This window comes from Dipodomys spectabilis, unplaced genomic scaffold, assembly GCF_019054845.1.
Source record: "Dipodomys spectabilis isolate Male_0828 unplaced genomic scaffold, ASM1905484v1 ptg000043l, whole genome shotgun sequence".
Classification (NCBI taxonomy): Eukaryota; Metazoa; Chordata; class Mammalia; order Rodentia; family Heteromyidae; genus Dipodomys; species Dipodomys spectabilis.
The window spans coordinates 28,495,048-28,516,002 of NW_024870720.1; the positions used below are offsets into that span (position 1 = coordinate 28,495,048).

Below are 20,955 nucleotides of genomic sequence, written 5' to 3' on the forward strand. Positions count from 1 at the left end.
TCCCCAATGGGAAGAGCAAGGATAAGGATGGGAATAGTAACCCCACTTCATAGTAAAGCTTGTAACGCTCAAGGGACTAAACACAGTGACTTTGTGAACCTTGACTCTTATCACAGAGTAAGTGTGCATACATGTTAGCTAGCACAGAATGCCTGGACTGGATGCCAATTTTATTCTTCGTTTCTCCCAACATATATACATGAGCATATAGGCACATACACACACAGAAAGCATTTTATGTTGATGTTGAGATGTGTATATTCTTAGAGTGGCCTGAAATGAAAAGGGCTTGGAATTCAACGAGTGTTCAAATACTGTAGTTAAAGGTAGAAGGCAAAAGGAGGAACACTGTTGTAATTTCTGTGAAATATTTCTAGGGACTATACCTTTCCTAATATTGCACAAGGTAGAAAAAAGTAGGACAGAATTATTTTGAGAATGGCATGTCTTTTTTTCTCAAGTTCATACACGAATATCCATCGACACCCACCCTATCAGCCATCCCAGGCACCTGGCACTCAACTCCAGAAATATTAAGGCCTAACGTAAAAGTAAGAAAGACAGGAAAGATGGAAGGCAGGCAGTTAGCTTTGTGTGTATAGACCAAGGCCCATGCCCACTTTTGCAGGTTCATGTAGCTTAGAAGTTAGCATGTGTTTCCAGGCTTTATGTTTCTGAGTTATCTTTCCTTTGGGTGCAACTCATCATCTTTTTTTTTTTTTTGCAAACACTACCTCAATTGTGATGAAAATATTTTCAACTTCAGATTCTTATTGGCCCAAATGTCTGAAGCCTGAAGCTCTGAGGCTTACATCTCCATTGTGATCTTACTGCCCGAAAGTCTCCTTGTTTCCTGTCAGACTTTCACCTTGAGAGCCTGGCTTGTTTGCCATTTTCTTATAAAGTTACAGGAACATATACTCTGAGATGTTGAAACTGCAGTCTGATTCCAGGATTCTGGAACAACCACATTGGTGTAACACGCACCTAATGAGAAGCATAATACACACACACACACACACACACACACACACACATACACACACCTACCTTTAAGTCATTGTACCAAAGGGGTTTCAATTCAGCATGTCAGTTGATGGATACAACACATTTTATTGGTTAATTTGTATATGTGAAATAGAATTGTTTCTGATTCTTTCAAATATTACTATTTGCTAGCAATTCTAGTCATTATTATTTAAGAAAATAAGGATAGGCATGAGTCAAATATTATATCAAGTAAAGAACACCTTCCCTATGATTAAATGTCATGCAAATCTGTACCATGTGACACTAATGTAAGATAGATAAATACATTGCTGTACAATATAACCAAAAATAATTTTGTGTAACACCCTGGCAGTGTCCGGTTAGCTTCATTTCAGATCTGAGACTGTAGCGCCCACTAGTGACAGAGACTGATATTATTTTATGGTGGCTGCAGGGTACCTTCAGGTTGTATGAGAATTGTCAATAGCTACTAAAAAGGAAAGCAGAAGCAGTTGGATTAAGAGACTTCCATGGAGCCAATGAAGCAACTATGTATGCTGTCTATGCTGATCGGTTTAAAAAAATCATATTCCTTTGGTTTTTGAAAATGCCTATCAGCTTGATTCTCTGGCCAGAAGATAGGACACAGGAGTGTTAGAAATCATAAGAAGGGTTAAAATGAATTAAAAAACCTAGAATATATAATATAAATACAAAACGTTGTATTTTCAAATATAAAGACGTTTGGGAGCAGTTGCTGTTCTATGTTGTTGAGAGAGCACAGCAAGGTTAAGAATGAAAATTGTTGGACACAGAGGCACATCCTTGTATTATGATACGTTGGCTTGCATGCCCTAGGTTAGGTGCCCCAGAGTGGTATAGTAAGATCTTATGGTAGTTCTCATTTTCATTCTTTGAGGAACTTCCATACTGATTTCATAGTGATTGCACTAGTTTTAGTTCCTACCGACAGTGCATGAGCGTTTCTATCCCTTTCCCCCATCCTTGTCAGCATTTGTTTTCATTTTTTGTTCATTTTTTATTGTAAAAATGCTGTATAGAGGGGTTACAGTTGCATGAGCAAGGTAATGAGTCCACTTCCTATTGAACATTGTTGTCCCCTCCTTTGTTTTCCCCCTACTGTCCCTTCCCTCCCAACTCCACAACTATACCCCGCCCCCACCCCTGCAGTTGTAAAGTTCATTTTCAACATAGTGTTTTGTACATCTCATTGTTACAGTGGGTCAACCTGTATCCTTATTGCCATTCGGACAGCCATTCTTGATAGTGGAATCTCAGCATCATTTTGATTTGCATTTCCTTTGTGGCTATGGAAGTTGAACATTTCTTTGCGTGTGTATTAACCATCTGTGCATCTTCTTGGGAGAATTGTATGCTGAATTCATTTTGCCTATTTTTTTTTATCATATTCCTTCTTACATGTACCAAAATCTCATATCAGCAATGAGTTCTGGGTTGCAAAAGAGGATTTACTATTTGCACTTCTCTGTAAGGCTTTATTACAAATTATACAAAGACACACACAAGTGCTCAATTTTGCCTATTTATTAATGAAATGATTTCATCTTTTGGTGTCTAATTTTTAAAGTTCTTTCTTTATATATTCCAAGCATGTGCACCCTGTGATGAATAGTTGCAAAGATCTTCACCTAGTCTGTACATTATCTCTATTCTTTCCTTTGATATGCAGGGGCTTTTAATCTGAAACAATCCATTTTCTTAATTGCTTTTATTTCCTAGGCAGTTGAAATTTTATCTCTTGTTTTCTCTCTGTTTTCTTGTAGTAGTTTCAAAGGTTCAGGTCTTACATTAAAACCATTCAGCCATTTTGGATTGGCTTTTGTGTAGGGTCAAAGATCGAGTTCTAGCTCTAGACTTCCGTAGCCTTCCCAACATCATCTGTTGAAGCAGCTGTCTTTTCTACCACAAATGTTTTTTTGGCATCTTTGCCAAAATTTAGATGGTTGTAGCTATGTGGGATTGTTTCTGGATCTCCTATTTTGTTTGTCTTTGTGCTCATTTTGTGTCAGAGCCATACTTAAAACATCTCTTTATCAAATGATTTCCAATGCATAATTCAAAGTTCATTAATCATAATCTCATCTTCCATAATCTCATTTTCTAATTTATCCATTCGTCCTCTCCGGATTTTCCTAAGTTTCTAGTGTCATTTTTCTTCAGACAAGTTTGACAATTTAGACATGCATGGCTGTCTTCTTCCAATCTATGTTACTTTTAATAAATATGCCCATGCCATTCTACAAATAAATGAATTTTTTCTCATGGTAAGCAATCTTTTGCTGTAACTGGGGTTCAGATTCAGAGCTCTATGATTGATTTGCAGGCCACTTTAAGCAATTTTATCTTCGAACTGCCTGTGCAGAAATGAGATTCCAGTTTTTGTCTATACTTACTTTGATATTTTAGGATTTCCTTGTAACTACAGTAAAGATGCCAGTGGGGTTTGGGTTAGAGGGGGGTCATTTTTTTTTTTTTTGGTGGTCATGGGGCTTGAACTAGGCCTGTGCGCTGTCCCTCAGCTCTTCAGCTCAAGGCTATCACTCTACTACTTGAGCCAGAGCACCACTTCTGGTTTCGTGTGGTTTGTTGGAGATAAGAGTCTCATGGACTTTCCTGCTGGGACTGGCTTTTTTTTTAAATTGTGAAAATACCGTACAGAGGGGTTACAATTACATGGGCAAGGTAATGAATACATTTCTTATCAAGCATTGTTGCCTCCTCCTTTGTTTTCCCTTCCCATCCCTTCCCTTCTCTTCCCTCTCACCCCCCCCCCCAAGCCCCCAGCCAAAGCTTTGAACCATGATCCTCAGATCTCAGCCTCCCCAGTAGCTAAGCCACTGCGCCCAGCCTAGAGAGGGGTCTTTCTGACCTTAAGAGATCCAATGTACTGGGAAGGGATGTGAAGGGTAAACCAAAGGAGGAGGCTGCAATGCTTGGTAAGAAATGTACACATTATCCTGCCCATGTAATTGTAACCCCTCTGAACAGTATGTTCACAAATAAAATAAAATAAAATTAAAAAAAAAAAAGAGATCCAATGTAAGTGAAATTCTACTGCTCTTGACAAGAGAGAGTATCGGGAAGACAGGTTCACAGCTGCACATAAGCAATTCTCTTAAGAGTTGAGGAAATCTTTTTAGGGGAACATGAACGAGAAGCAATCAGTATGCTTATGTTTTTTTCAACGCAATTTCCTGCTCTTAATTGAAAAGTGCCAGTGATTGGTGATGTTTACATGAAATTCTCAGGAAAGGAAGCTTGTTTTCCCTTGAATTTGACCTAAGATGAATTTCTGACTGTTACACAAGTGGATGTATTGTGAATTGGTTGACTCAGCATGAGGAGCCTCATTCATTCTAGCTTTCCTTGGTGACATTTGAATTGTGAAATCTAGATGAGCTTCAGAAGGTCTATGTAAACACTGCACTGGTCTGGAGACAATCCCGTATCTTCAAGAATTGCTCTATGAAGACCTTATTAAAACCACTGCAAGTATACAGCGAATTCCTCATTTAAAAGAATAAACTCTTTAACTGTGTATCAGAAGCTGTCAGTTTCAGAAAACCTGAGCCCATAGATACTAAACCATAATGAGGACTTTTTTTTGTGACATCTGAAAGTGAAAAGTCAAAGAAAGATCCAGCAGCAGACATGTTTTGGTCAGGATCTTGGCTCTCACCTTGAATTCCCCAGCCAGATTAGGACCTCATGCTCACAAAGCTGGCTGCCAAGAATAACACAGAAGGTTAAGATGGGAGAGATGGGAGGACAACCACAGGCATAAAAGTTAGCAAGATCCTATTTCACAAACAAGTCGGGCAGGATGGTTCTTGTCTTTAATTCTTGCTAGATGTGAGGTAGAGGTAAAAAGATTGAAGTTAATTCAAGCCTGAGGGTGGGGGGGGGGGGGGAAAGGTAGAATGTGAGACCCTACTAGCAAAATAACAAAAGTAAAAAGTGTTGAAGATGTGGGTTAAGAAGTAGAGAAACTGCCTACTAAGTTCAAGGCCTTGACTTTAGACCTCAGTAACACTAACATAACCCAAACCAACTAACCAAACAAACAAATCAACTACAAAAAACAAAGATGGCTACCTGGCAGTAACTGGGACAGCATGCCTTCATGACCATTTCTGGGTTCAAAATGTTCCTTTTTCACACTCACTGATAATCTCTCTAGGTCTTCACTTAGAATGAACCAAGGTAAACTGGTCATCCTTGCAAAGGGTGTGAAGATATACTGATTGACTTTTGGAGCTAAAAGTAGGTAGTGAGAACACTCACCCATCAAAGTTACTAGTCCTTTACCAGCCAAAGTATTTCCTTAAAGAAAAATCAGCTGTATTGTGAAGGGGAACACGAAGAGTAAATGCTGATCAGGGTTGTGCAAGATTTTCCATTTTCATAGTGTTCCTATAAGAAATGATATCCCTGGGAAAAATTATGTCAAGTGAAGTAAGTCAGGCTCAGAGAGACAGAGGACACATGCTTTCTCTTATGTGTGGAAGTTAGATCTAAATGTAAATCTCTAAATCTAAATCTAAATGTATGTGTATGTATATGCAGGAAAAGGGAGGACTTGAAGATGAAGTGAGTGGGCAGTCAACTATGGGCAAATACTCATAATATTCAATGTGCATGTGTGAAAATGAAGTCAAGTACTTTGAGGGGATGATGGGGTTGGGAGATATTTGGGGGATGAAGAAAGGGGTGACACTGATCAAGATGCATTGTACTCACAAATTGGCATGTTGAATTTAAACCGCTTGGTACAACTACTTAAAGATAATAAAAAAAAAAAAATCCCAAACCCAAAAAACTTGAAGTGGCCCTAAAAAAGCGATATTTCATTTTACCTCTAGGTGGCAGTAAAACACAGGCCTGGGACATAGGCAGTAGCCACTGAATTCTTAGTTCTGTTACTAGCAAGCACAAGATTTTATGCAACTCACCATCCTTTCCTGGCTCAACATCTGCATTTGTACATAAAATGAATAGAACTATCCCTCTAGCATTGCTATGAGTAGTAAATGGAATAATGTGCGTCGGATACTTTCCGTGAAGCTTGACCCCTCTGTATTGGGGACACATGATTTGCTTATGAAATGTGATAATGATTCCCTCTCTTATGTAAGTAATGTGTGTTATTAAGAACAAAGTTAAAAATAAAGAAGCTCCTCCAGGCTTTCCCAGTATTCCCAGAGAATATTGTTCCTAATGATCTGAAAACAGATTTCGGCAGCTTTCTGTTGGTGTGGACGTGTTCCTATCGGTAGAATGAACCATATTAAGACCCAGGAAACGCCTAACCAAGCAGTCATAGTTTGACTGATCCTTGATTACTTCCTTTAGCTCAGGAAATTGGAAAGTTGAATATGGCAATAATTAAGTGATTTTAATTTGGCCATTAACCCTTTGAGATCATTTATATTGAATTTCACTTTGTAAAAGGCTTTGTTATAATTTTAAAATTTGAATTTTATTGCAAAGGTGATGTACAGAGGGGTTACAGTTACATAAGTAAGGTAGTGAGTACATTTCTTTTTGAACAATGTCACCCCCCCCCTCATTTTCTCCCACATCCTCCCTTCCAAGTATCCTCCCCCCAATTGGTTCACCTTTTGTCCCACAGTTTCTGTGATTTCCCTCCCCTTCCCCAAATCAGATAAGCATATATATGTGTATATATATGGCAAAACATACAGAGATAAAAGAATGGTAACAGGGAATAAACCAAAGGGGAAAAAAGAAAGAAAAAAAGAAAGAACTACAAACAATACAAAAAAAATTTCTTGGATTTCATTTCGATAAACATCATTTTATGTGGTCATCTGCACCTAGCGATTGAGAAGTTGCGATTCTCCTAAGAATATCCTAGACATATTCTAGTTATTACAAATCAGTTTAAAACTTCTAAAGATCCAGAAACACAACAAAATTTTTTAAAAAGGTTGGATAAATGGGATTGCATTAAACTGAAGAGTTTCTGCTTGGTAAAAGACATAGCTAGCAGGATAAATAGCAAGCCTACAGATTGGGAGAAGATCTTCACTAGCTATACATCAGATAAGGGCCTCATATCTAAAATATACTGAGCGCTCAAAAAATTAAACTCCCCAAAAACAAAACCTCAAAGAAACAACAACCCCATCAATAAATCAGCTGTAGACTTAAAGAGAGACTTCTCTTAAGAAGAAATAAGAATGACAATTAGACACATGAAGAAATGGTCAACATCTCTAGCCATAAGAGAAATACAGACCAAACTACACTGAGATTCCACCTCTCCCCAGTTAGAACGGCCATTATCAAGAAAATAAAGAATAACAGATTCTGACAGAAAAGTGGTCAAAAAGGAATGCTACTATACTGTTTGTGGGAATGTTAACTTGTTCAGCCTCTCTGGAAAGCAGTATGTAGGTTTATCAAAAGATTAAACATAGAACTTCCCTATAATCCAGCAATCCCACTCCTGAGCATTTACCCAAATGACCACAAACAAGGCCACACTAAAGCTAACAGCACAATCATGTTCATTTCAGTATTATTTACTATAGCTAAGATATGGAATCAGCCCAGATGTCCCAGTAGGTGAATGGATCAAGGAAATGTAGTATATGTACACTGGAATTCTATGCTTCCATCAGAATGAGATTGCCCCATTTGTAAGGAAATGGAAAGACTTGTAAAATGATTTTATTAAATGAAGTAAGCCAGACCCAAAGAAACTTAGGCTGCATGTTTTCCCTCATTTGTAAAATACTTTGTGGGGGGGGGGGGTGGGGGGAGAGTAGCTCTAATCATTTGTTTTAAAGCACGCCTGAAAAGGCTTAGACTAAACTCCTTCAGGAAATCTCAATCAGCTTCGAGGTCTGGATGAATCACTTATGAGTGATTGCAGCAAAGCAAGTTTTGCTTTGCTTGACTGTTCTTACATATTTACAGAAGTGGTAAACGTAGTGCAATTTACATACAATTTGGGTTCTGTAAAACGTGGTTGGGGCAGGGGAAACGATTTTAACTTGGGAGACAAAAATATCTCTCCTGAAATCCTAGCAGCACCATTTGTCAGATGTGGCAATTTAGAAAATACTTGCACATCTCTTACTCTGTTTCTGAATCTGAGAAAGGAGTATCAATACCTGCTCTGTAGAGTTTGTAGAATGATTGGAAAACAATGGTTATGGTTGTCTTTCAGAGTAGCCAAAAACAGATATTAAGTGCACAAAGGAATTCTTATTTATGAAACTGCATTGGTACACCTGCAATTGTAAGGATATATCTATCCTAGAATGAGAAGTTCTTAAAATTCCATTTCCTGTTATTGAAAAGTCCCACACCAGATCACAAAGAGTTCTGCTGTTAGGTCTCATGGTTTCAAGTCCAAAGTAGGGATTTGCTTACTCTGTCCAATTGAGAACAACAAATAAGATCCAATTGCTGCTGCCCAATCTATTAAATCTGTAAGCTCAGCTTTGGCTATCTACTGTACTGTCTTGTGAAAGTTTAAAAGATCTTAGTACCTTAGCCTACCATAAACAAAGTAGGTCTAGTCTTGAACAAGTTATCAGTGTTTTTGTTGTTGTTTGCTTTTAAGAAACAACAGAAAAATTTCAAGTGTGCCCCATGTAGAGATACAACATTGTGAATGGATGCTTCTCTCATCCACGGGTACATTGCTACCTTGCTGCTTTGATTCATGCAGCCAGTTCTTAGACTGCCCTTTGAGTTGCCAGCCTCTAGGATGATTATTTTATCCTCTCTGCTTCTATGGCCAACCCAGTTCTGGGGAACAAAAGAAAAAGAAAAACTTTTCACCAAAATACTCCCCTGTTCCATCAAGTATTATCTTTTCTCATGGGACCACAATCATCTTTATCCATGAAAAGAGCATGCCACTTCTCCAGGAGGGCTGTCAATTTTGTGTTTTGTTTTCAGTGCTGGGATCCATCCCAGAGCTTCATGCATAATAGACTAGTAGTTTGCCATGAATCTCTCTCCAGCTCTACTCTACACTTCTAAAAATAATTTTATGTGATAAGAAATATGTATGTCTGCTCCCAGTACAAAGACATGTGTATATACTTATACATAAAATATAGGATCATTTTTATTAGAAAAGAAGCTATTAAATTATCTGAACTAACATGGATAAACTCACGGACTTGACTGTTCTGTAATGTTTCTAAAGACATATTTTTCTTTTTGCCAGTCCTGGGTCTTGAATTCAGGGCTTGGGCACTCTCTCTGAGCCTCTCTGTGCTCAAGGCTAGTTCTCTACCACTTGAGCCACAGCATGACTTCCAGCTTTTTCTGAGTAGTTTGTTGGAGATAAGAGTCTCATGGATTTTCCTGACTGGACTAACTTTCAACTGTGACACTCACATCTCAGCCTCCTGAGTAGCTAGGATTACAGGTGTGAGCCACCAGCGCCTAGCTAAAGACAAACCAACCAAAAGTCAATCAGCGGTGTTTGTTCAGTTTGAAAACTATCAAGAATTGTTGATGTTTCTATCATTTGGATTTGAACCCAATCTTTGGGGATCTGAATCCCTAAAACATCTCGAATCCAAACAGTCTTGTCAATACATATATTGCTGAACTTTGCTGGTGGGTTACTAATTGCTCTGCAATTGACCTTGATTTAAGGCATAGAAGCAAAAACTCCTGTACAAATACTTGCCAGTATTTGCTACAGGATTATTCAATATCTTTTTCTTACCTTCTTAATTTTTGTAAAAATTCTTTGAATCTGGCAAAAAGGACCAGCTGATGCTTTTGAGCCAGATGTTTATTTGAAATGTTAGTCCTTCCTCTTGGTTCTCTTTGAATTTACCATAAGGTACTTTGCTTATCTGAATAAGTAATTGTCTAGTAGGAAGTCATGAGATGGTTGGTTCTAATAGTGGATAAGCAACTTGATCTTGCTATCTGGGCTTTTATGATCCTTTTTCACTTGACAATGCTATTCATCAAGTTTAAAAGTTGGCTAAGTCCCATGTCTTCACAGGATGATGAACTTAACAGAAAGGGAAGCTATCTGTATGTCTAACAGGGAAGAAAAGCTGTCTGAGGAACTTTCTCAGTAGACCGTGATGTTCTCTCTCAAATAAGAAAACAAATTCAGATGAACCCTTAAGCCAATCACTGACAAAACAGAATTAGACTTAGATCAATCATAATTCATTTCCAGGGACAGAATTTAAATTGTGGAGCTGGGTATCTACCTCCAGCACTCTGGAGCTTGAGGAAGGAGGATCTGAATCTCAGGGTTAGCCTAGGCTGCAAAGAAAGACATTGTGCCAAAGAAAACAACAACAATAACAACATAAAAGACAAGCAAGCACTTCACATTACTGGGAAGCATGTGATCAGGTTAGGATCATCTTTGAAGAGGTGGCTATTGGATTGATAATCATAAGCCTCTATTGAGAAACATCCTGATTCACTGTTCAAACTATCTCCCTATTGTATAATTAGACATCAATTGATGGAAAAAGTGTCAGGAGACAGCTACAAACTTGTTTCTTTCTTTATGTGAGAATGTAGTTAGAGGGAGAAGAAATTTGACTCCATTGTATCAAAATATCATAGGAATTTACTGCTTCTACGAATGCTCTATTACAGATTTTTTTTTCATTGGAGGTGACTGTGTCTTTGGGTTTTAAGAAGCTAACATTTCTTTGCATATAGTAGATGTTTAGTCAATGTGCTGTAAATCATTTCCCAACACAAGGATTTGCCTAAAAGGAATTGACAAAATTATAAGACAAGACTCTTGCTTTGGTATTAAATGCATGCTTAGTAAAATTTCCATTTCTATACCTTAATGTGGCAATGGACTTCCATCTTATTTTACTATTCCAGCTCATAGAATATACCAAGTAGAGTTGGCAAGGTTATCTCATGAATTGGAATTCTCTAGTATGCTTGGAGTATGTGCAGAGATTCATTTGTTTTAAGAAGCTAACATTTCTTTGCATATAGTAGATGTTTAGTCAATGTGCTGTAAATCATTTCCCAACACAAGGATTTGCCTAAAAGGAATTGACAAAATTATAAGACAAGACTCTTGCTTTGGTATTAAATGCATGCTTAGTAAAATTTCCATTTCTATACCTTAATGTGGCAATGGACTTCCATCTTATTTTACTATTCCAGCTCATAGAATATACCAAGTAGAGTTGGCAAGGTTATCTCATGAATTGGAATTCTCTAGTATGCTTGGAGTATGTGCAGAGATTCATTTGTTTTCCAAGCCCAAAGCCTTGTCTTTGTCTCAAGGTCATGGGTGTACTTCAGTGCCAGAGTCCCTGGGAAACATTGGCCCTTATGTCCCATACCTCAGCAGGACCCATAGCTGAGTCAGAGATGAGTACAGGAGACAACATGAGAACTTGTTTGACTCTTTTTCATGGGTTGATCTATTCACTTTACAGACAACCCATTTCTCCATTTGAAAAGATGGAATCCATGTGCCATACTAGAAATTTCTTGAAAGTAAAATACTCAATAGTATTTGAGGTAAGTCCAAGGGAAGTGAGAATCAAGAATGTTAAAAGGGGTGCCATTGATCAAGATAGATTGCTTTCACAAACTGGCTAAATGGTAACTTCTTTGCACAACTACTTAGAGATAATGATGATGATGATGACAGTAATAATAATAATAAATGAATAACCAATAAAGTTTCTGGATTGTGGTAGCTTATTATTCTCTACTCTCTATCATTGTCCGTATCTGGATATAACATTTTTTTTTCTCTAAAGCCAACCCTGAGGGGAAGGAGACCCTTCTTCTCTTCTGAAATATGAATGCCACAGGATAGAAGGCTGTTTAAATGAGCAGCTGCTCTGGTAGTGCTTTGGCCTGGCCCTCTCCTTCCTGGGAGGAGGGACCTCTGGGAAGATTGACAAGCCTCAGGTGCCTTCATAAGGCCAGGTAGTTTTGGTATGTTTCCGGTTATTCTTAGACCTGAGAAGTCTTGAAGTCTTTCCTGAGAGGAAATCGAGGGCCTGAATTTCCTCAACTAGGGATTTTTATTACTAGAAGTTTCCTTGGGCTGGTTGCTGACTTGTTGGGAAGAACACTGAGTCAGAGTACAGTGACGAAGATCTCAGCAGCTGAAGCCACATGTTCCGGGTTTAGGTTTAGACTCTGCCAGTAGTGGGCTGTGACCCTCAGGCAAGCTGCTCAGCCTCCTCTTGTCCCACAACCTTGCTTTCTGTTCCTCTCTACATCTCAGAGCTGTAATAAACAAGAACAGTATCTACCATCTAGAAAGTACCATGGAGTAAGTACCATCACTAGCATCCATCCCAATTCAGATAATAGTGATGTAGAGGACACTTGTAACACATATGACATCAAGCTTGGAAAGTGGCTATAATAGAATTAAAATTTTCTGTGTAGCCATTTGATGTGGTCACTATTTTTCATTTCATTTTTTTTGTTGTTGGTTGTAGGTCTTAAACTCCTGGACTGGATGCTGGCCCTGAGCTCTTTTGCTCAAGGTTAGTGTTCTACCACTTTGAGTCACAATGCCACTTTTGGTTTTCTGGAGGTAAAAGTCTCACAGACTTTCCTGCCCAAGCTGGCTTTGAACTGTGACCTTCAGATCTCAGTCTCTTGAATAGCTAGGATTATAGGCATGAGCTGTAGGTATAAGCTATCGTACAGGTACCTTATTCATAATTTCTTTGTTGTCAGATAAAACTAAAAGATTTTTGTCTTCTTAATTTCTTCAGATAAACAGGCAGATGTGATATATCTATGTCAGATTAAAAGGGATTTCTTTGGTCATTAAAAAAAGAAATCTATTGAAAGATAAGCCATTTACAATGCCAGAACAAATAGCCAACTAGCATGGAGGTTGAAAGACCACTGGATTTAGGAAAGTTAGATTCTAGTATTCATTTGATTATTCTGGGTATAGTCATCAGATCATGCTATCATGTAATCTCCTCACCTAGTGTGTATTGGGGATACTTGAAGCTCAATGAGTGGTCTCTCATTTTAAGGAGGAATGAATGGTAGAATTACTAGAGAAAAGCAGAGATTGTGTTACTGAGGAATTATCTCTACTTAGGGATTAAATAGACTCAGCAACAGACTTATACAAGCAGAATATCTTCTTAAATCCTGAAATTTGTAGCTGGTATTACTCAAGTAACAAAAGCATTTCCAATATCAGGAGACCAGAGCCCATGTTGGCAAAGTGTTAGTGAAACCCATCCCAGTGCTTTGGTCTAACAGATATATATATATATATATATATATATATATATATATACACACACACACACACACACACACATATATATATATATATATATATACACACACACACATATATACACATATATACATATATATATATATGTATATATATATATATATGTACATGGAACTTTCTAGGCTACTAGGCATGGATTCTCAGTGGCAGCAAACTCATTAAAAATAATGACTGTCTTATAAATATGTTAGAAAAAATAGCAAGCAAGAAAAACCACTTGAGTCCTTATCTTTGGGTTTATTTTGCCTGACATCAACTTATCTGACTTTCTGCTTGTCTCAGACATATACTAGGTATTGCAAATAAGGGAAACCATAGGACCTATGTTTCTTTGGGCCTGGCTTACTTCACCAGGTGGACCCATTGCAACAATGAAATGTACAAGATGCTATGTTGAAAAACAAACTTTACAACTTTGGTGAGGGGATTGGGGGGGTCAGGGATGGGGAGATGGGAGGGCAAGGATGGTAAGGGGGAATAGGAGGAGGCAACAATGCTTGATAAGAAATGTACTCATTACCTTGTTCATGTAATTGTAACCCCTCTGTATGGTATTTTCACAATAAAAAACTTATTAATAAAAAATAAGAAAAAAAGTAATGACTGCCAAGTGTTCCTCAAAAGAATTGGTCAAAACATAGCCATACTTACCTGGCATAGAACTCCAGGCTTGTTTTTTGTCTTGCATTAAGGTTCTATGTTCTTGTCTGAACAAAGTGGTGTGAAAATTAGTACCCACATCAGTAGGTTTCAGTGAGCATCATTAAGTTGTAAAGAGAATGTGTGTCAAGTGCTCAGCCCAATGACTATTCAGACCTAAATACATTGCGGCTCTTCATTCTTTTCTCATTGGAAGACACTCCCTAGGTTGCCCTGAGTAAATGAACAGCATCATGATGAAGAGAATTCTTTTCCTGGTTCACACCAACACTAGCTTTTTTTTTTTTTTTTTCAGGGAAGTCTAATTTGTGTTTCCGTTAAGTGCTACTAAGACTGGTGAGACTGGAATGGGACACCCACCCTATTTCTGTCACAACCTGTGAGTCAGGTTGAGACAGGTTGTCTCTTTCTTACACTGTTTCCATTTATGAAGGCCACTTTTCCCACCACCTTGTTTTCTTTAATAGGCTAAGGAGCTAGGAGTCCTCAGGTTGAAAGCACAAGCTCCTGGAAGGAAGAAATGTCTTGCTTAAGGCCATATAGAATGACTTGGCACAACCATGAATTAGCCAACTTTAATAAGCATTTCCCATGTGCTGACCGAGTTCAGCATCTTAAATGCATTATCTTGCTTAATCCCAAGACAACTTTTTGGAAAGGAACTTGTATGAGGAAACCAAAGTCATGAGAGGTATACAATTTGTCCAAATGCCCACAACTCGTAAGAGCCACTGTTACCTTACTTTAGAAACTTTATCTTCCTCTGAGGGCAGTTAGTTGAGCTCCAGGTACTGTAATTTTAGTTTTTCATTCTTAAGAAGTTAAAGGGCAGATTTGATGCATGCCTAACACTTCGTTTAGTGATTATATGTGATGACTTCAATGGAGGATCTCCCAACCCATTGTGCTGGTCAGTAGTCCACTAGTCTGATAGAACACCAGAGGCAATTCACTGGCAAGAGAAAAGGTTTATTCTGACTCACAGTTATGGAGATGTTAAACTGTCCCAAACCAGGTGTGCCCATTGCTTTGGCTTCTGGTAAAGACATTATATCTTGGCAGGACCTTGAGACGGAGACTGAGCAAACTACTTACATCACAAGCAAGGAAGCCAAGAAAAAACATGAAGAGAAATAAATACAAATCTCTGATCCCTTTGGGGAGCACACCTCAGGGATCTAAGAACTTCTAGTGGACTGCTTCTTCTATAGCCCACAGAGCAGCCATAGAGGACCAAACCTTTAATGACCCCAATCTTTGAGGGATAGCCATCCCAATCCCTGCACTGGGTGAAATTGAAGACCACGTTGGTCTTTAGTTGTTTAAAGACTCATGACAAAGAGTTTCTATGTTGTGACTCACTTGGAAAATATGGAAGAAGCTTCTTTGTAATTGGCAGTATTTGGAGCCAAAGAGTATGGAGGGAGTTTGGGAGCCTGTCCTCAGATACCATGATAAGCAGGTATTTCTACAACCATGTGTTTTCTGGGGAATGAGTGGTGTTGCATGGAAAAGCATGCTGTGCTGTTGTAAGTTTGTGAGACACTGTGTCCTTCTAAGGTAAACAAGTCTCTTCGGAGCCTCAATTTGGCAGTGTTTATGATGAAATGCTATGCATTAAGTAACTTAGTTGACTTCTAGAAGTATTTGTGAATGGACATCTTAGATGGCATTAACTCTCCTGCAGAAAACATTTTGAAGAACCCTAGGAAAAATAATTCAGCATGTAGACTTAGGGTTAAACCCATGCTTCGCCACTCATATAACTTTGAGAAAGTTATTTGAACCCTGTTCTGCCTCCCATCATTAGCAAAATTAATATAATAATGGCATCTATATTGCAAGGCTGTGTATATGGTCATGGTTAACATTCTATAAGTGTTAAATGCTGTCTTTCCAAAATAATCCTATTGTTTTAAAACTGGGGTTAGTTCCTCATCTTCATGTAATTTAATCCTATTTTCTTTATATTGTCATCTGCTGAAGTATGAAGGGAAAATAGCCACAAAACAAAATAAAATAAATCATAATTATTGTCTCTGTGGCAGGCCATGTCCAAGCCTGCTATCAACATGACTGATCATGAGTTTTAAAACAACATAAGCCCTGAGGCATAGGTCAAGTGGTAGACCACCTGTCTAGCCAGCAGGAGGCCCTGAGTTCTGTTTGCAATATGAGAGAGAGGGAGAGAGGAAAAAAGAGGGAGAGAGAGACAGAGACAGAGAGACAGAGAAAGAGAGAGAGATAAGAGAGAGAGAAGAAGAAGAAAAAATAACTGGGTTGTTATGTTAGCCATGCTCCAGTATTTTATGCCTTTAATCCTAGCTGTATATATGTGTATATGTGTATATATATATATATAGTCTCTCTCTCACACATATATACATATACATATATATATATATATATATATATATATATATATATATATTTGGCCAGGCACCAGTACTTATACCTGAATGCTCATACTTATAATCCTGTCCTAGCTACTTAGGAGGCTTAGGTCTGAGGATCACATTTGAAGCCAGCTTGGGCAAGAAAGTTTATGAGACTCATCTCCAATTAACTACAAAAACAAACACCGTCCCCCCCAAGTCAGAAATAGAGCTGTGACTCAAGTGGTAGAGTACAAAGGCTCAGGGACATGCCCAGGCTCTGAGTTCAAGCCTCAGGACCAGCTCAGTAAAACAAAAACAGAGACAAAAGCCTTCAATGAGTTCCCACTGTATGTACTGATTCCTTCCTTCCTGTGTCCCCTTGGCACTGTCAAACTCTGTCCCATCTCTATCCCTCAGATGTCCCATCTCAGTTCCCTATGACAGGTCTTCTTGCTGATTTATGCTCTATTTTGACCTAGTATCTGGCATCTGCCCGAATGCTCTGTTCATGCAGCTATGCACAGCTTCATTTCACAGCTCAATATTGACACCACCCAAGATATTTTCTGACATCCAAAAACTATCCCCCTCAGATTAGATGCCCAGCTACCTGTAGCTGCCTTAGGTCTATTTCCATCTGAAATGTCAAAACTTCTTTTCATCAGAGGCATAGATTTAAGTAAGAATCCATCAAATGCTTTGCAGACAAAATAAGTGACCAAGATCCAACTTAAGACTAGGGAATTTCTCTTTCCTTAATGTATATTTGTTTTTTAATGAGTCATATACATTTTTAAAACTCCATTATATATTTTTATAAGACTTGATTCAAAGTGATGAGTCAAAAATCTTTTTTTCCTCAGGCAGAGAGGTTTCTGTTGACCTAAGATGTGTCCTTTGGTCTTTTGCTGAAGAATGGTTGACATGAGTAACAGCTTTGTTACCTCAGCCAATTCAAAGAAGAGAACAATAGACCATCTAATATTGTTCAGTGTGGCTAACAGGAAACACTATGCTTATTGTGGTTAAAATCTGGTCTGGAAAAAAAAAAATCTCATCTGAGCTATTCTATCATCCCACAGGATCTGAGTTACCTGTTGAAGAACTTTAATCGAGTTGTTCTTAATCTTGGATAGCTACTGAAATTCAGTTAAACATGACCTTGATTATAGCATGTAATGTAGAAAGCATGCATTTCTTATTTGTCTGAAATAACTATCTGTTTGGTACACAAATATATTTTCTTCATCTAGTCTCAACCTTGGGTTAAATTGTAACCCAATAGTACAGTAACAGCAAACCCATTCTCTGGAGAATTCCTAACCTACTGATAAAAAACAAACAAACTTGGGGGTTTTGTTTGTTTTGCATTTATTTTTGAATACCAAATCAGTTCAGTAGTGGTAGCCATGGAAATGAAAAAGAAAGAAATGGTGTCTTCTTATTTACAGTCTCATGATTGCCTCAGCAATCAACTGGCACCGTTTGTAACACTTTTATGAAAAGTTTGTCCTCTAATGATTTTTTTCCCTTTCTTCCTAAAAGGAATCAAGGTGGTCAATTGATGTCCTGATCTGAAATATCTAGAATTGACTTACAGAGGAAGCAACAGGAGGGCTCTGAGCATCTACCTACCTGGACAGTCTTGCTACAGTCACCTCATGGAAGAGGATGTGAGCCCCAAACAAGGAATTCCCATTCTCTGAGAACTCAGAATCACACATGGGCAGTCTACAGTCACCTCATGGAAGAGGATTTGAGTCCCAAACAAGGAATTCCCATGCTCTGAGAACTCAGAAGCACAGAAACATGAACAAAGTGACCAGAGCACTCCTTTACCACACAAGGGAATTTTGATGCCCTCTTTGCTTATGTAGTTCCAGCTTAATGCTTATACAGTTCCATGTTTTTTTTTGTCTGTGTGGGTGGGGGGGGGGGGGAAGGGTTGTGTTGTGTTTTTTTGTGCTAGTCTTGGGGCTTGAACTCAGGGCCTGCATGCAGTCCCTGAGCTTTTCTTTTCTTTTCTTTTTTTATTGTGAAAATACCATACAGAGGGGTTACAATTACATGGGCAAGATAATGAGTACATTTATCAAGCATTGTTGCCTCCTCCTTTGTTTCCCCTTTCCATCCCTTCCCATTCCCCCTCCCCCTCACCACCCACCCTCCCCCAGCCAAATTGTAAGGTTTGTTTTTCCATATAATGACTTGTACATTTCATTGTTGTAATGGGTCCACCTGTATCCCTGTTTAAATGGTTTGTTTTTGCCCTTCCCCTCCACAAATTATACCAACATCAAATACAAAATTCCTCAAAGCTAGTACTCTACCACTTGAATCAGAGATCCACTTCCAAGTTTCTAGTGGTAAATTGGAGATGAGAGTCTTAAGGAGGTTCTTGCCCAGGCTGACTCTGAACCATGACCATCAGATATCAGCCTCCTGAGTAGCTGTTGCATGAAATAGAAAAAGGAAACATTAGGGAGCTGATGTAGTAATCTAGGTGCAAAATATTGGTATTTGAACTCAGGTGGATGCAATAAAGATGGAGGAAATCAGGGAAGTTTGAGATACATGTAAATGTAAAAGGAAGAGGATTTGTTTCTTGATGAAGTAGTGCTGTGGCTGGGAAGGAGATGATATTCTGTACCCAGATGAGGAAACCTTAGGTTGAAGATGGTTTGCAGGGGTGCCACCAGTGCGCTGTGCTATTATTTGGGCCATAATATCCTGGGGAAGCCTTGAACACTTCCAAATGGACAGTTACAGTCATACTTGCTACTTTAAAAGTATACATTTACCTTTTCTATTTGGTGACTGGTGGGCTAATTCCTGGACAGATGGCACAACTGAAAAAGGAGATAGGACTGAACAGAATAGGGACACAGAAGCAGGGCGGAGGGAATACTCAGTTATTAATGGCTCCAGTTGAATGCCATTAATCAAGCCCCAGCCTTCCATGTGCCCCCGAGCAGAAGTCTACATCCTTATCTCTCATGTATTCTCAAGACCATCTTTTCTGAGGGCTCAAATGAGGCACTTCCAAGTAAAAGGTAAAACGTGATTTATCTGTATGTTGCTTGTCTTACGATCCTTATTCGTCTGTGAAACACTTTTGTACTTGTTCTGCAACTCTAGTCCACACATTAAGCCTTTCCTCCCCAGATACTGAGATCTAGGAATAAGGAAAACAATTCTTATCTCTCTGATGTTTGTTTCAATAAATATAACTCAAATAATTCATTTAATGGAGTTATTTTAAAACAAATAATGAAATAGATCTTATCTATGATTCATTGTCTTCCACACACTCATTGCCAAAGGAATTTTAATGGGCGAATATTACATTGAAGATATATTTAACATTCATAAAAAGTTTCAAGAGTATACAGAAGTTCATGGTTGCCATCATCTGATTATAGCTGTCACCTTAAAAAAGTCTTAATATATTTGCCTCTAGTTAATTTGAAAGGTAAAACCCTTTTGTACTTAATAATCTTTCATTAGAAAAAGATATTCCTACTCATTGTAGATCTAGAATGGAATTTCTGTTCACAGAGTATGCTCATGCTCATTATGGGTTTTTAATAGAAGAGAAATGATTTTCTATAGGTGTTTAGATGGTGCAGCGGCTGTCAATTTTAAGAACAGAAGGAAATTTAATATGATAGTATTCTCAGATATAAGTGGGAAGTATGATAGAAGATTAGGGGGAGTGTGGTAGGGTCTATTAATGGAGGGCTTTGGTAACTCTATGCTTAAATTTAGTCACCAAGAACAACAGAATTCAATCATATCCAATTTTAAGATAAATAGCAACCATAAGTTTTATGTTTTATTAAAGATCATTTCTCTTTGGAGAAAAAATGAAAGAAAACAAGAAGAAAAGTACTGGGTTTTTATACAAGTCATTTTACCTATTTTAATCCATATGAATATTCACAGCCTTCCAGAAGTTTCCCAAATGCAGAGAGTAGTTGAGCTTAGGATGGCACAGATGATGAGAATCTCAAATGGTATTTTATTAGGACAAAGCAATTGATAAGGTTGGTGGAGTAACAGGAGTAACTTTTATGAATAGATGAGCAGTGGAAAGACACCAGCCATCAGCTGGCAGAGCCCACAGCATTTCTGGGCTGAGAGATTAGGAAAGCCTGGCATATCCATAGCCTCTGAATTCCTCTTAAAGCAAATTTGGTAGACTGGCAAGAAGAAAGGGATGGCATGATCTATCATTCTCAATTGGTGAAGAAGGAAAGATGGAGTTAACATTAATTTAAGTGAAATGGAAGGAAATATAGGAGGATGACATTTTGCCAGAGAAAACCGAAGTGACTCACAGGTACCTCCTTATAAGCACTTTGAATTGTCTGACTTGTGTACTCGCTGTCAATAATCCTTTAGATGTCACTGCCAATCTAGTGCTCAACAATTATGAACAATAAAACTGAGTCTTGAGGTGCTTTAATGTACTAGAATGTTGCTTAATTAATGGCTTAACACTGGAACATTTTCCTACTCCTTTTGGTGTCACTCAGACAAGGAGGTAAAAAAAATCTCTTGTTTACTATTCTGTGTTCAAAAAAAGAT

At 38.2% G+C, this 20,955-nt stretch overlaps 1 non-coding gene across 1 annotated transcript; it reads right to left on the reverse strand.

The window, feature by feature from the left end:
- Positions 1 to 2,415: 2,415 nt before the first annotated feature.
- LOC122106943 lies at positions 2,416 to 2,542 on the reverse strand. Its single transcript, XR_006147262.1, has one exon. It is a non-coding gene; the product is annotated as a small nucleolar RNA SNORA40 (small nucleolar RNA).
- Positions 2,543 to 20,955: the final 18,413 nt, after the last annotated feature.